At 39.3% G+C, this 12,500-nt stretch overlaps 1 protein-coding gene across 1 annotated transcript in view; it reads left to right on the top strand.

Moving 5' to 3' along the window:
• The first annotated feature begins 3,279 nt into the window (after nucleotides 1–3,279).
• spab (space blanket) overlaps nucleotides 3,280–12,500 on the top strand; it is a 188,086-nt gene continuing 178,865 nt past the window's right edge. The window contains exon 1 of the mRNA XM_076172474.1: nucleotides 3,280–3,399. The gene's annotated coding sequence lies outside the window, so the exon portion shown is untranslated. The remainder of the gene's footprint in view (nucleotides 3,400–12,500) is intronic.

Here is a 12,500-nt window from a genome sequence, read left to right on the forward strand (position 1 = left end):
GCGGAAGAGGAGGAGGAGGAGGAGGAGAACGACGACGTGGAGAAGGAAAAAGAGGAAGAGTAGGAAAAGACACAGAACGAGAGAGAGGAGGAAATAGAGGAAAAGGACATAGACGAGGAGGAAAAGGAGAAGGAAGAAAATAGAGAAGAAGGAAGAGGAGGAAGAAGAGAAGGGAGAAGAGGCAGAGATAGAGAATAAGGAGGAGGAGGAAATGAGGAAGAAGAGAAGAAAAAGGTTGAGGAGGAGAGGAGGAGATAGAGGAAAAAATAAAGAGAAACAAAGAGAAAGAGGAAGATAAGTAGATGAAGAAGACGAAAGAGAAGATATAGGAGAGAAAATGAAAGTGGATGAGAAGTAGAGGAGGAAAGAGAAAGAAGAGAAGAAGGAGGAAAGGAAAGAGAAGGAGGAGGAATGGATGGAGGAAGTGGAGACAAAAGGAGAAAAAGAGGAGGAGGAAGAGGAAGAAGACAAGGAGAAGGAGGTAAAGAGGGAAGATGGAGGAGGAGAAGGAGGAGGAGGAGAAGGCAGGTGAGAATTAGGTGGAGAAGAAGGTGGTGGAGGAGATAAAAGAGAGAAAGAGGAGGAGGAAGAAGAGGAAGACAAGGAAGAGATTAGGAAAGAGTGAGGAGGAGGAGGGGGTAGGTGAGAATTAGGAGTGGGAGGAGATAGACGATGGAAGATAAGATAGATAAGGAGGTGAAAATAGATAGGAAGGAGGAGGAGGAAGATATAGAGAATGAGAAGAAGAAGAAGAAGTAGAAGAAGAAAGAAGAAGAAGAAGAAGTAGAAGTAGAAGAAGTAGAAGTAGAAGAAGAAGAAGAAGAAGAAGAAGAAAGAAGAAAGAAGAAAGAAAGAAAAAAAAGAAGAAGAAGAAGAAGAAGAAGAAGAAGATGAAGAACGAGAAGGATGAGATTAAGGGCAAGGAGGGAGAGAGGGATGAGACGAATGAGAATGAGATAGAGAAGAAGGACGAAGAGAAAGAAGAAAAAGAAGGGAATGAGGAGGAAGAGAAAGACAACGAGGAAGACAAAGTGGAGGAGAAGGATCAAGAGGAGAGAGAGGAAAATGAAAAGGAGGACGAGAAAGAGAAGGAAAAGGAGATAAGAGAGAAGGAGGAAGAGGAGGAAAAAATAGAGGAAGAGGAGAAGAAGAATGAGCAGAAGAACAAGAGGGTAGAGGAGGAGGAGGAATTTGAAGAGACACATGAGGAGAAAAAAAAGGAGACAGAAGAGGAGGAGGAGGAGGAGGAGGAAAAATGAGAGAAGATAAAGGATGACGAGGAGGAGAAGGGGAGGAGGAGGAGGAGGAGGAGGAGAAAGGGGAAGAGGAGAAGAAAGAGGAGGAAGAAGAGGAGGAAAAAGAAAAATAGACAGAGGAATAAGAGGAGGAGGAGAAGGAGGAGGAAGAGTAAGAGGAGAAGAAGAAAGAGGAAGAGGAGAAGAGAAGAAGGGTGAAAAGAAAGAGGAGGAGTTGGAGAAAGAGGAATAGAAGGAGAACGAGGAAAAAGAGGAGGAATAGGAGACAGAAGAGGAGGAGGAGGAGGAGGAGGAGGAGGAGGAGGAGGAGGAGATAGGGAGAAAGAGGTGGAAGAACGGGAGTAGGAGGAGAAAAGAGATGAGGAGAAAGAGGATGAGGAAGAGGAGAAAAAAGAGTAGATAGAAAAGTAAGAGGAGTAGGAAAATGAAGAAGAGGAGGAGGATGAAGAGGAAGAGAGGAATGAGGAGGAGGAGACGAGAGGAAAGGTGAAGAGAAAGAGGAGGATGAGGAGAAGAAAAGAATGGTGAAGAGAAAGAGGAGGAGTAGGAGGAAGAGGAGGAGACAGGAGAAAGAGGAGGAGGAGTAGGGGACAATAATGAAAGGATAGGCGAGGAGGAAAAGAGGAGGAGGAGGAGCAGGAGGAGAAGGAAGATGAGAAAGGCGAAGAGGACGAGAAAGATGAGTAGGAAGAGGAGGAGAAAAAAGTAAACAGAGGAGTAAGAGAAGGAGAAATAGGAAGAGGAGGACGCAGAGGAAGAGAAGGAAGAGGAGGAGGAAGAAGAGGAGGAGGAGACAGAGGAGTAAGAGGAAGAGGATGAGGATGAAGAGGAGAGGAAATAGAGAAGAAAAAAGGAGGAAGAGGAGGAGGAGGAGAAGGATGTGTAGGAGGAGGAAAAAGAGAAGGAAGAGGTAGAGGAGACAGATATGGAGGAGGAGGAGGAGGAGGAGGAGAAGGAGGTGGAAGAGGAGAAAGAGGAGGAGGAGGAGGAGGAAGAGGAGGAGATAGAGAAGGAGAAAGAGGAGACAGAGAAAGAGGAGGAGGTGAAGAGGAGGAGGAGAAGGAAGAGGAGGACGAGGAGATAAAGAAAGAGAAGGAGGAGACAGAACAGGACGACGAGGAGGAGGAGGAGATAAAGAAAGAGGAGAAGGAGAAAGAAGAGTAGGGGAGGAATAGGAGGATGAGACAGAGGAGGAGAAGGCTGAGGAGGAGGAGTAGGAGGAGGTGGAGACAGAAGGAGAATGAGGAGTAAAAGGAGGAGGGGCAGGAGGAGGAGGAGGAGGAGGAGGAGGAGGAGGAGGAGACAGGAGAATGAGGAGTAGAAGGAGGAGCAGGAGGAGGAGAGTGAGGAGGAGGAAGAGGAGGAGGAAAAGGAGGTGAAGAAGGAGGAGGAGTGGGAGGAGAAGGAGGAAGAGAAAGAAGAGAATGGGAGAAATAGGAGGAGAGACAGAGAAGGAGAAGGAGGAGTAGGAGAAGTAGGAGGAGGAGGAGACATAAGGAGAATGAGGTGTAGGAGGAGGAGGAGGAGGAGCAGGTAGAAGAGAATAAGGAGGAGGAGGAAGAAGAGAAGAAGAAGGAGGAGGAGGAGGAGGAGGAAAAGGAGGAGGCAGAAAAAGAAAAAGAAGAGGAAGAGTCGGAGAGAAGGAGGAAGAGGAGAAAGAAGAAAAGGGGAGGAATAGGAGGAGGAGGAGAAGTAGGAGGAGGAGAAGTAGGAGGAAGAAGAGAAGTAGGAGGAGGAGGAGAAGTAGGAGGAGGAGGAGAAGTAGGAGGAGGAGACAGAAGAAGAATGAGGAGTAGGAGGAGTAGGAGGAGAATGAGGAGGAAGAGGAGGAGGAGGAAGATGAGGAGGAGGAGGAGGAGGAAGAGGAGGAGGAAGAGGAGGAGGAGGAGGAGGAGGAGGAGGAGGAGGAGGAGGAGGAGGAGGAGGAGGAGGAGGAGGAGGAGGAGGAGGAGGAGGAGGAGGAGCGGGAGAGGGGTGGGGTTGGCCGGGCCGTGGAGCGTACCTGGCCTCCTTGCCTCACTCGCACATCACCTCCGTCGCCCGTAGCACCCGCGTCAGGACCTCTCCCAGCTCTTCTCTCCTCCCGAAGTTCTCCCCGAAGTCGCCGTGTGTCTCGACCCTCTTGCGTCAGACTAATCCCAAGGTGAGAGACACTCAGGTCTTTTAAGTTTTAGGTGTTTCTTAAGTTTCTTAAGGAAATTATATGGTAATATTTGTGCGGTATTTGCGTTGGGCTTAGATGTATACTTGATGTGTTTAGACTTTGTAAGAGTTTCAGTAGCAATAAACTTTTATGTTGTGTCTCAGTCTAAGTGTCAAACATGTGACTTTTTCTTTTATTGTTGACTTTATAGTTTTTAAAGATGAAATAAAAGGATTATACGTAAAACAATGGAAGTGGAAGCACGGCCACCAAGAATTCAGTCCTCTTGGTTCCCATCCTCTGTCAAGTCAAACACGGACAACCTTCTTTCTTGTGACGTCATATCGTCGAGTTCTTATGACGTCATCTCGTCGAGAGTTGACTGCAAAGCGTCCAAGAGTGACGCTTCGACCTTTGGGAGAAGGAGGGGAGGAGTTGGGAGAAGGGGAGGGGAGTAGAAGGACATCCAGAAGACTCGAAACTTCAATATCCCTTCTGAAGACCTGAGAAAACTCTTTCCAATATCCTCGCAGGGTATTACAGTGGTTACATTGGGTCCATAGGTAGGCAGGAGAAGGTAGGCCAGAAACTCCTTTCTTGCTATGGATTTATACCTCTGGAAGAGTCATCCAGAAGACTCGAAACTTCAATATCCCTTCGGAAGACCTGAAAAAACTCTTTCCAAAATCTTCGCAGGGTATTACTGTGGTTGCATTGGGTCCATAGGTAGGCAGGGGAAGATAGGCCAGAAACTCCATTCTTGCCTTGGATTTATACCCCTGGAAGAGTTGTGTGACTGTTGGCTTAACGAGCAAACTTGAAGTTTCCTCAGTTCTTGAAGGACGGAAGACTCTCCTGAGAGGTACAGAGCGGTCGGACAAGGGTCTTCAAGGTCATGGAAGGTTATCCCAGGTCATTTTCCACTCATCCCTTCCTCCCCTCCTCCACTTCCTCTTCTTTATTCTTCTCGTGTTCTACCTCAGTATGGAACAAGAGGTCTCCTGCTTGTCAGCTTCTTCTTTGTCTTGTATTGCAATTCTTCTTCACTTTCGTCATGGCGAAGAAACTTACGGTCAAGTATAACAATTCTTTTAATCATCCAATTATTTATTTATTTATTAGTATTTGTCACTATATTTCATATGCAAGAAGCTATATTATACTGCAAATGCTGTATATGAAAAGTATACAGAATATCAACAACGTTGTATTTGGATATTTAAGAATATGAAAGTGACTGAAAGTCTTTTGAGCGTGTCTCAGAGTTTTATGCACAGGATGTACCAAAAGTCAGAGTCCATACGCAAGTATCTATCTAAATACAGAACTTAAAACAATGCTCACTTTGAGAAACTTGAGCATTGGATAAAGACATGATCTTTGAACGTTTTCCAACGTTCAAATCGTTTGTCCATGGATCCAGGATTTTGATCCACTCTGTAGTTTCTGTAGACTTTATTTAGCTTGGGGAGGGGTGACTCCATAGCAAAACAAAAATGCAACACCCAACAGGATATTGTAAATAATATGATATGTAAAAATATATATATATATTCAAAGATTAAATAAATATTTAGGGTCTTTAGCCCATGCAACGTTTAGGAATATTATCCCAGATTTGTTTATGGAGGTAATAGGCTTGATACGCCATATTAAGTTGGTAACGAATATTATAGTTTGGAATCCACCATGTTCACGAATTGTCCAAAATTAAATAATGATAGACTTCCCCATAGATTTATCTATTCATTTACTTGTTTAAGTTCATTTTCATTATTATCACTTATTATTATCATTATTATATTAATTATTAATATCAACATTAATAGTTGTAGTATAATTAAATTTTTACTTTTTCTATTGAACTGAATGGCCGCTGTCGTCTTGGTGATCTTAGTCGTCGACCAATTGAGATTATGGACTTCTCTCTCTCTCTCTCTCTCTCTCTCTCTCTCTCTCTCTCTCTCTCTCTCTCTCTCTCTCTCTTTGTAACGTTGAAAGAAATCTTCCAATATTCGTTTGTGAAGCCAGGATTTGTAGATTTTGAGGTATTCTACTTCTCCAACTGGAATGATGAAATATGTGGACATATTTACATATAAGATTCCAGATGTTGGATACTGGAGGGGCCTATTCGAAAGAGGTTTATGGACATATTTCTATATCACTGGTTATTGCAGAAATCCTGTTCCGTTTTCTGTTGGTTGTTTTTTGTTCTGGCTGTTCATATAATGAACGTGAAATCCTCCATTCTTAACAATGACTTTAATAGATTTAGAATGGTCTTATTATTATGTTATTAATGATCTTTTATTAGGTATGTTCTAGTAAATCGAATGTAGGTATTTTGAAGGGAAACATTTCCTTGTCTGACAAGCGTGCTTTCACCTCGTTCTTTGTTCTTTGTAGTCGGCCATGTTGATCTTCGTGATAAGAGATGCTCAATCAACAATTCTTTTCATCACAAAAAATCACAATAAATAAATAAATAGATAAATAAGGAAATAAATAAATAAACAAATAAATAGACATGTAAATAAATATATTATAAATGAATAAATAAACAAAATAAAAATTTTGAACAGGTTTTCCACAACGTCCAGTGACGTAAACTCAATACTCCAGACGATTTTCTTCAGGTCCTGGGGAACTCTTGGCCTCAAAGGGCCACTTTTGGCAATCAGGTTCTTCAAAGATGAATGAAATCTTCTGACACGAACTATATGCTTAAATGGGCCAAAAGAAACATCACATTCCGTAGAATATTAGTCGGAATATTTCAATCGAAATTGGATAAATCTCTTACATTCCTCTATTAATAAAAAAAAAATCTTCAATGCCTAGCCAGAATAAAGTCATTAAATGCATCAAATTTTGTGCAGGAAGCCATATACAGAGCCAAGATTTTTTTTTTTTTTTTTTTTTTTTTTTTTTTTTTTTTTTTTTTTTTTTTTTTTTTTTTTTTTTTTTTTTTTTTTTTTTTTTTTTTTTTTTTTTTGTCGATTAGGGTACAAAAATATAATGGACATCAGAGTAAAGGTTTCCTCTGTGCTGAACAAAATCGTCAAACATCAGACAGAATAAAATACAAATCGATTAAGTTTCTCAAAAAGGGTAAAACGGAAATAGGATTTAATACAATCACCTGGCGGCATATGGTGAATAGTCAGTCAAAAGACGAGAAATATTAGGTAATTTCTTGGATCATTATAAGAGAGCCGCGAGGTAGCCGTTAGAATACAGTGTCGAACTCATGAACAGGTGGTCTTGAGTTCGGTTCCTGAGACCCGCTCCGGGCTATAGCATTGGTTCCAGACAGTCAGGCAGGGAGGCGACCAAACATCGGCTACTGTTATCAATACTATTTGTACACATACCCTTACTTTATATACTACTATTTAGAACTATTAGTGTTACAGCAGCTACTTTTTTCCAGTTTCGATTTTTTTAAACAAATTTGTTCAGTTGAGATCCTTGCAACATGGCAGTGTTCATGCTATTCTACCTATTTGTTTGTCTATTTATTTTTTATTTATCTAATTATCTATTTATTTATTTTCCTTATTTACGTTTTATTCGTTATTTAGTTATTTGTTTATATTTATCATTTATTTATCTATTCATTCATTAATTCATTTCATTTATCTGTTCTATTCATCTATTATATATTCATTTATATATATATTCATTTATCTATTTGTTTATTTATGCAATATTTTATGTTTATTTACCAGTTGTCTAATTATTTATCTATTCATTTATTTATCTACTTATTTATTTATTTATCTATTTCTGATGAATACAAACAAACGCACATCTTTAGGGTTTTCAAATTACTTCCAATCGCAGAAATCTAAACTAGCTGTAGAATAATGAGACTCACGTGGTGAACCATTTCCAGCAAATAACAGAGGTTCTTTGTTATTGTTACCCTGATAAAAATCTAAAACGTCTCAACAGTCGACGTTTTTACACGGGCAGATCTACTATACAAAGGAGGAAAATATGGCGAGCGTGGAGTGTTGACAGCGGACAAGAGATTAGATATAATATATTTCTTTTTTTGTTCTTTCTTTCTTCCCGTCTCTCTCTCTCTCTCTCTCTCTCTCTCTCTCTCTCTCTCTCTCTCTCTCTCTCTCTCTCTTTCTCTCTCTCTCTCTCTCTCTTTCTCTTACTGGAATTTAGTATGATTTTTTTTTTCTGTCACAAATTAACTGGAAATGATAAGAACATTTGTAATCCCGGGGATAATAGTATTACGCTTCACCTTTTACATATCTATTCATCTATTTTTTTTTTTTTTTTTTTTACATATTTATCTATTCATTCTATTTATTTTATTATTCTATTCCTTTATTTATTTGTTTATCTATTTACCTATTTGCAATCTAGATCATTAATTCATGTCTTCTTTTGGGTCTAATAGTTCCAGATTAAACTACGATTAATAATAATAACAATAATAATAATAATAATAATAACAATAATAATAATAATATTATTATTGTTATTACTATTAATATGATCATCAAAATGATCAATATCATAATTATTATCACTATTATCACTATCCTTATTTTGATTGTTACTATCAATATTAATTCTCAATTAATAATCATTAATTACTATTCACTTTCGAGCTGCTTTTCTGAAGACTCCTAAGGATCATTCCAATATTCCTCTTTGGTATTAAGGCCTAACTTTAATAAATAAATGAATAAATAAGATATATTTTCAATATTGTATACAATGTCCAGGAAGACACATTATAGCAATAAAAAGAATTCTGAACAGTATTTCAGACATGGAACAAAAAATAAATAAAAGCTTTAACACTGTAATTCGTAGCTGTTATTTTGGTGACCTTTAGTTTGACCGGTGCCATTTTCTTCTTTCTTTTTCCAATTTCGACATATATATCCCGTCCTATATTGAGGACCAAAGTATTCTTATCTTATGGTTCTCTGTTCACTTGTTTTTATGTCTTCACGTTAACTCTGTCCTGATTTCGTAGATTACATGCACCATTTACAAGGGCTAGTTTCTTTATCATAGCCCATCTTAATTAGAAATGATTTTAGTCTTTCCTAAAGCTATTTTAATTTCTAGAATATCTTTTATATCATCTACGATTCCGTTATACAAATTTGGGTGCCAATTTTCATATATGCTTCCTCCGATTATTTTCTGTGCATTTGGTTCAAACATTCGATGTTTATGTAATGCAAGCAAGACACAATATATGTCGATAATTCAAATGACAAATAAATTTTCAAATAAATTTCCCAGATTCGTCGGTAACTAGTGAAGTCTTTAGAAAATTAAAGATTTTTTTTCTCAAAATTACATTTATAAACCTGTTTTCACTTTCATGATTTTATTGCCTACCTATAGATGATTATTTTCAGAGGAGATATATATATTCCCCTTTAAAGATTAAAAGTAATATTTCTGTTAACCTCCTATCGGGCTAGACGATTTTATTCTCAAAAAACTCTAGGCCTTACCGGTTTTATGATATAACAAAAGGCCACAAAAATTACAAAGTAAAATAAGAGAAAAGTTTAGTCAAACAAACCCACAATGGCAGGGAGTTGAATTAAATACGCCTTCAGTCCCGTGGGAAGGAGTGGAAAGGTGTGTGGGAGGAATGAGGAAGAGGTGGCGAGGGAGGGGGTGAGGGAGGGAGAGGGAGAGAGGCTGAGAGGTGGGTTTTGGAAGAACAGGTCCTGTTTTCTCCTCTGGGAGAGCTAAGCAGGAAGTTTCTCCTTTACAGAGAGTGAGATCACTCCCATAGGGGGCAAAATATCCGCAGGGGGCGAAATGTCCAGCGGGCGAAATGTCCGCCGGACGAAATGTCTTCCTTCTCTCCCGAGGGAAATCGTCTCGATACAGTTTCCTGTGGTTTTATATCTGCATTCCATTTCCTAATTGCTTCGATGTTCTTTAGGTACTGTAGTTTGCTAGCGACGAGGTGTTCACATTCTCATACTTCACTCGCACATGCATGTACACAAACATATGCGAGCGTATATTTGCATACACGCGCGCACACAGACACATAATCATATATATATATATATATATATACATATATATATATACATATATATATATATATATACATATATATATATATATATACATATATATATATATATATGTATATATATATACACAGTTCAACGTTCAATATATATTGTTAGATTTCTGTATTGATCAATACATGGAAGTTCCAGATCATCCTCTGGAAAATATAGGATTCAAATTGCCCATGAAATGTGGGAAAGAGAAACTTCTCTCCAGATTGTAGAAGAAAATTCACATCTTTACTTCACTCCAATATTCGCGTTACCTTCATGGAAATTCTTGGAATATGAAAACGAACAACATTTCTGCCCATGGTCCCTTTGAGTCCAAGATAAAAACAAAGAATATCAGATCAATCAGTGAAGAAAACTGGCGATGGGTTAGAGGTCAGGTTAAAGGGTGAGAGGCTGGAGGGAGTGGAGGAATGTAAGTATCTGGAGGTGCATGTGGCAGGGAATGGAGGCGTGGAGGCGGACGTGAATTATAGAGTGAGAAAAACAAATAAGTGTCTTTGGAGAATCAAAAATATCATAAGAATTCGAACTCTGGGAATGAACCTAAAGAGAAAGGAGTGATTATGTCCACGGCACTATGTGGAGCAGAGACTTCAACTTTAAAAGAAGGAATGAAAAGAAAGACCCTAAAAATATCTTAAATGAACTGTTTCAGAAATATAATGGGGGTTACGAGGATGGATAGCGTGAGAAATGTGGAGGTGAGGAGGATAGTGGAGATGGAAAAGAAAAGGTAGACAGCGTGGATCAAAAAGCGCTGAGATGGTTTGGACACATGAAAGGAATAAATGAAGAAAGACTAGCAAAGGGAGTGTAGAAGGCAGAGGAGAATGGAGGAAACTTGGGGGAAAATTGCGAATGAGGTGAATGGAGGAAACTTGAGGGGAAAACCGCGACTGAGGTGAATGGACGTGGTCAAGGGGGTATTGGATGCAAGAGCAATGTCTATCGAGCAGGAGAGGGAGAGGGCAAAAGATAGGTGTAAGTGGAGAGTTGTAAATGGATTAAATGACGCGGCCTGAAGGGAGTATTTCTAATCTACTCTGTAAAATTGTGAGTGACTGATGAAGTAGGAGGGCCGTGATGTAATAAAGCGCGCAGGGGGTGGGGGAGTAACCGGCTTTGGCTGCCGGGCCCTGCTATAAAAGTTCTGTGTCTTCCTGCATTGCTTCTGACCCGAGTAATGTGGCGGAGAATGGTGATGACCCTTCGTCCATGAAGAACTAAGGTGTAAAGGACAATGAACGACTTTTTTGATGGGCGAGGGAATGGGTTTTTGGACGAGTGCGGGATGGGGGTATGCTTTGACTACGCCACTAACCTTATGAGAGGTAAAGGGATTTTGGGTATACGAGTATGTTCCATATGTATAATATGTATATGCATATATACATATAATATTTTTTACGTACTAAACGGCATACATAAGAGAAACGGCAGCGGCAGGTCTGAGTTCGGCAGTTTCATTCAATTTTTCCAAGTTCATCCCGATAACTGGAACTTGCTCTAGTGCCTGGCCCATGACATTTTATCAAGGCGTATAGAAGACTCGCCAACTCCTCGCTACAACAGCTCTAAAGATGGAACCAGGAATTTACGAAACGTTGCTTTCAATAGTGAAGGAACCGATAAAAATTTTACGCAGGATAGTAAACGTAAGAAAATCAATCGAAAAGAATATGCCAATCTACATTGCATGTCTTCAGGAAAATATACTGCCTGCACATACACACACACGCGCACACATACACACACACACACGCACACATACACACACACATGCATGCACACATGCACGACTCGTGGCGCAGTGATAGAGTTCCCGGCTACCACTACGGCGGTCCGGGTTCAAATCCAGCCAAGGGTTGAAATAATTTCAGTATCGCTGGGCTGCGAGTCGTTACTCCAACTCTCGTTGACGGGGAGTTGCGTGCGTGTGCGTGTAAGGTCACAGCATTACCCATAGATCGGTCATATATGAACTCTGAGCTCTCTTTTCAGGAGGGAAATAGCTGTCGATCACGAGTCCAACACGTGATCGTATTCACTCGGTACGGTAAATATAACAAAAGAAAAAATTAAAAGGTGTATAGACAAACTCAAAGTTAATAAAACACCAGGGCCTGACGGTTGGCATCCAAGAATCTTAAAGGAAATGAAAAATGAGATTGTTGTTCCATTAGAAATTATTTTCAAGAAATCCATCATATCCGGAGATGTCCCAAGAGAATGGAAGCTAGCTAACGTTACTCCCATATTCAAAAAAGGTGACAAAAAGAAACCAAATAACTATAGGCCTATAAGTTTGACTTCAATCGTAGGAAAAATAATGGAAACTATCATCAGAGATGCTATCGAACATCATTTAGAAAGTAACCGTTTGATAAATGATAGCCAGCATGGTTTCAGACGGAAACGTTCTTGCGTGACTAACTTACTCGAATTCTACAACACAGTTATCTCGAATTATGACAAAAGAAACAATATAGATTTAATATATCTAGACTTTGCAAAAGCTTTTGATACCGTCCCACACGAAAGACTACTTACTAAATTAGCTTTGCATGGAATAAGTGGTAGCCTATTAGGTTGGACTAGTAATTGGTTGAATGATCGAAAACAGAGAGTTGTTTTAAATGGACAAACTTCTGGATGGAAAAGTGTTGCAAGTGGAGTTCCTCAGGGTTCCGTTCTTGGGCCACTTCTATTCATAGTATATATAAATGATATAGACCATGGACTAAAATCTACTGTTTCCAAATTTGCTGATGATACAAAACTGTGCGGAGTGGCAAATGATCACTCAAACCAATTAGATATTCAAGAAGATTTAGATAAATTACAGCAATGGTCTGAAAAGTGGCTAATGAAATTTAACACAAGTAAATGCAAGGTAATGCACATAGGTAAAAATAACAGTAAGTACGATTACAAGTTATTTGGAAATTCGTTAACAAAAGTGGATAGTGAAAAAGATCTCGGCGTAATTATCAGTAA

This window comes from Oratosquilla oratoria, chromosome 33, assembly GCF_046742065.1.
Source record: "Oratosquilla oratoria isolate Oo_2021 chromosome 33, ASM4674206v1, whole genome shotgun sequence".
Lineage (NCBI taxonomy): Eukaryota > Metazoa > Arthropoda > Malacostraca > Stomatopoda > Squillidae > Oratosquilla > Oratosquilla oratoria.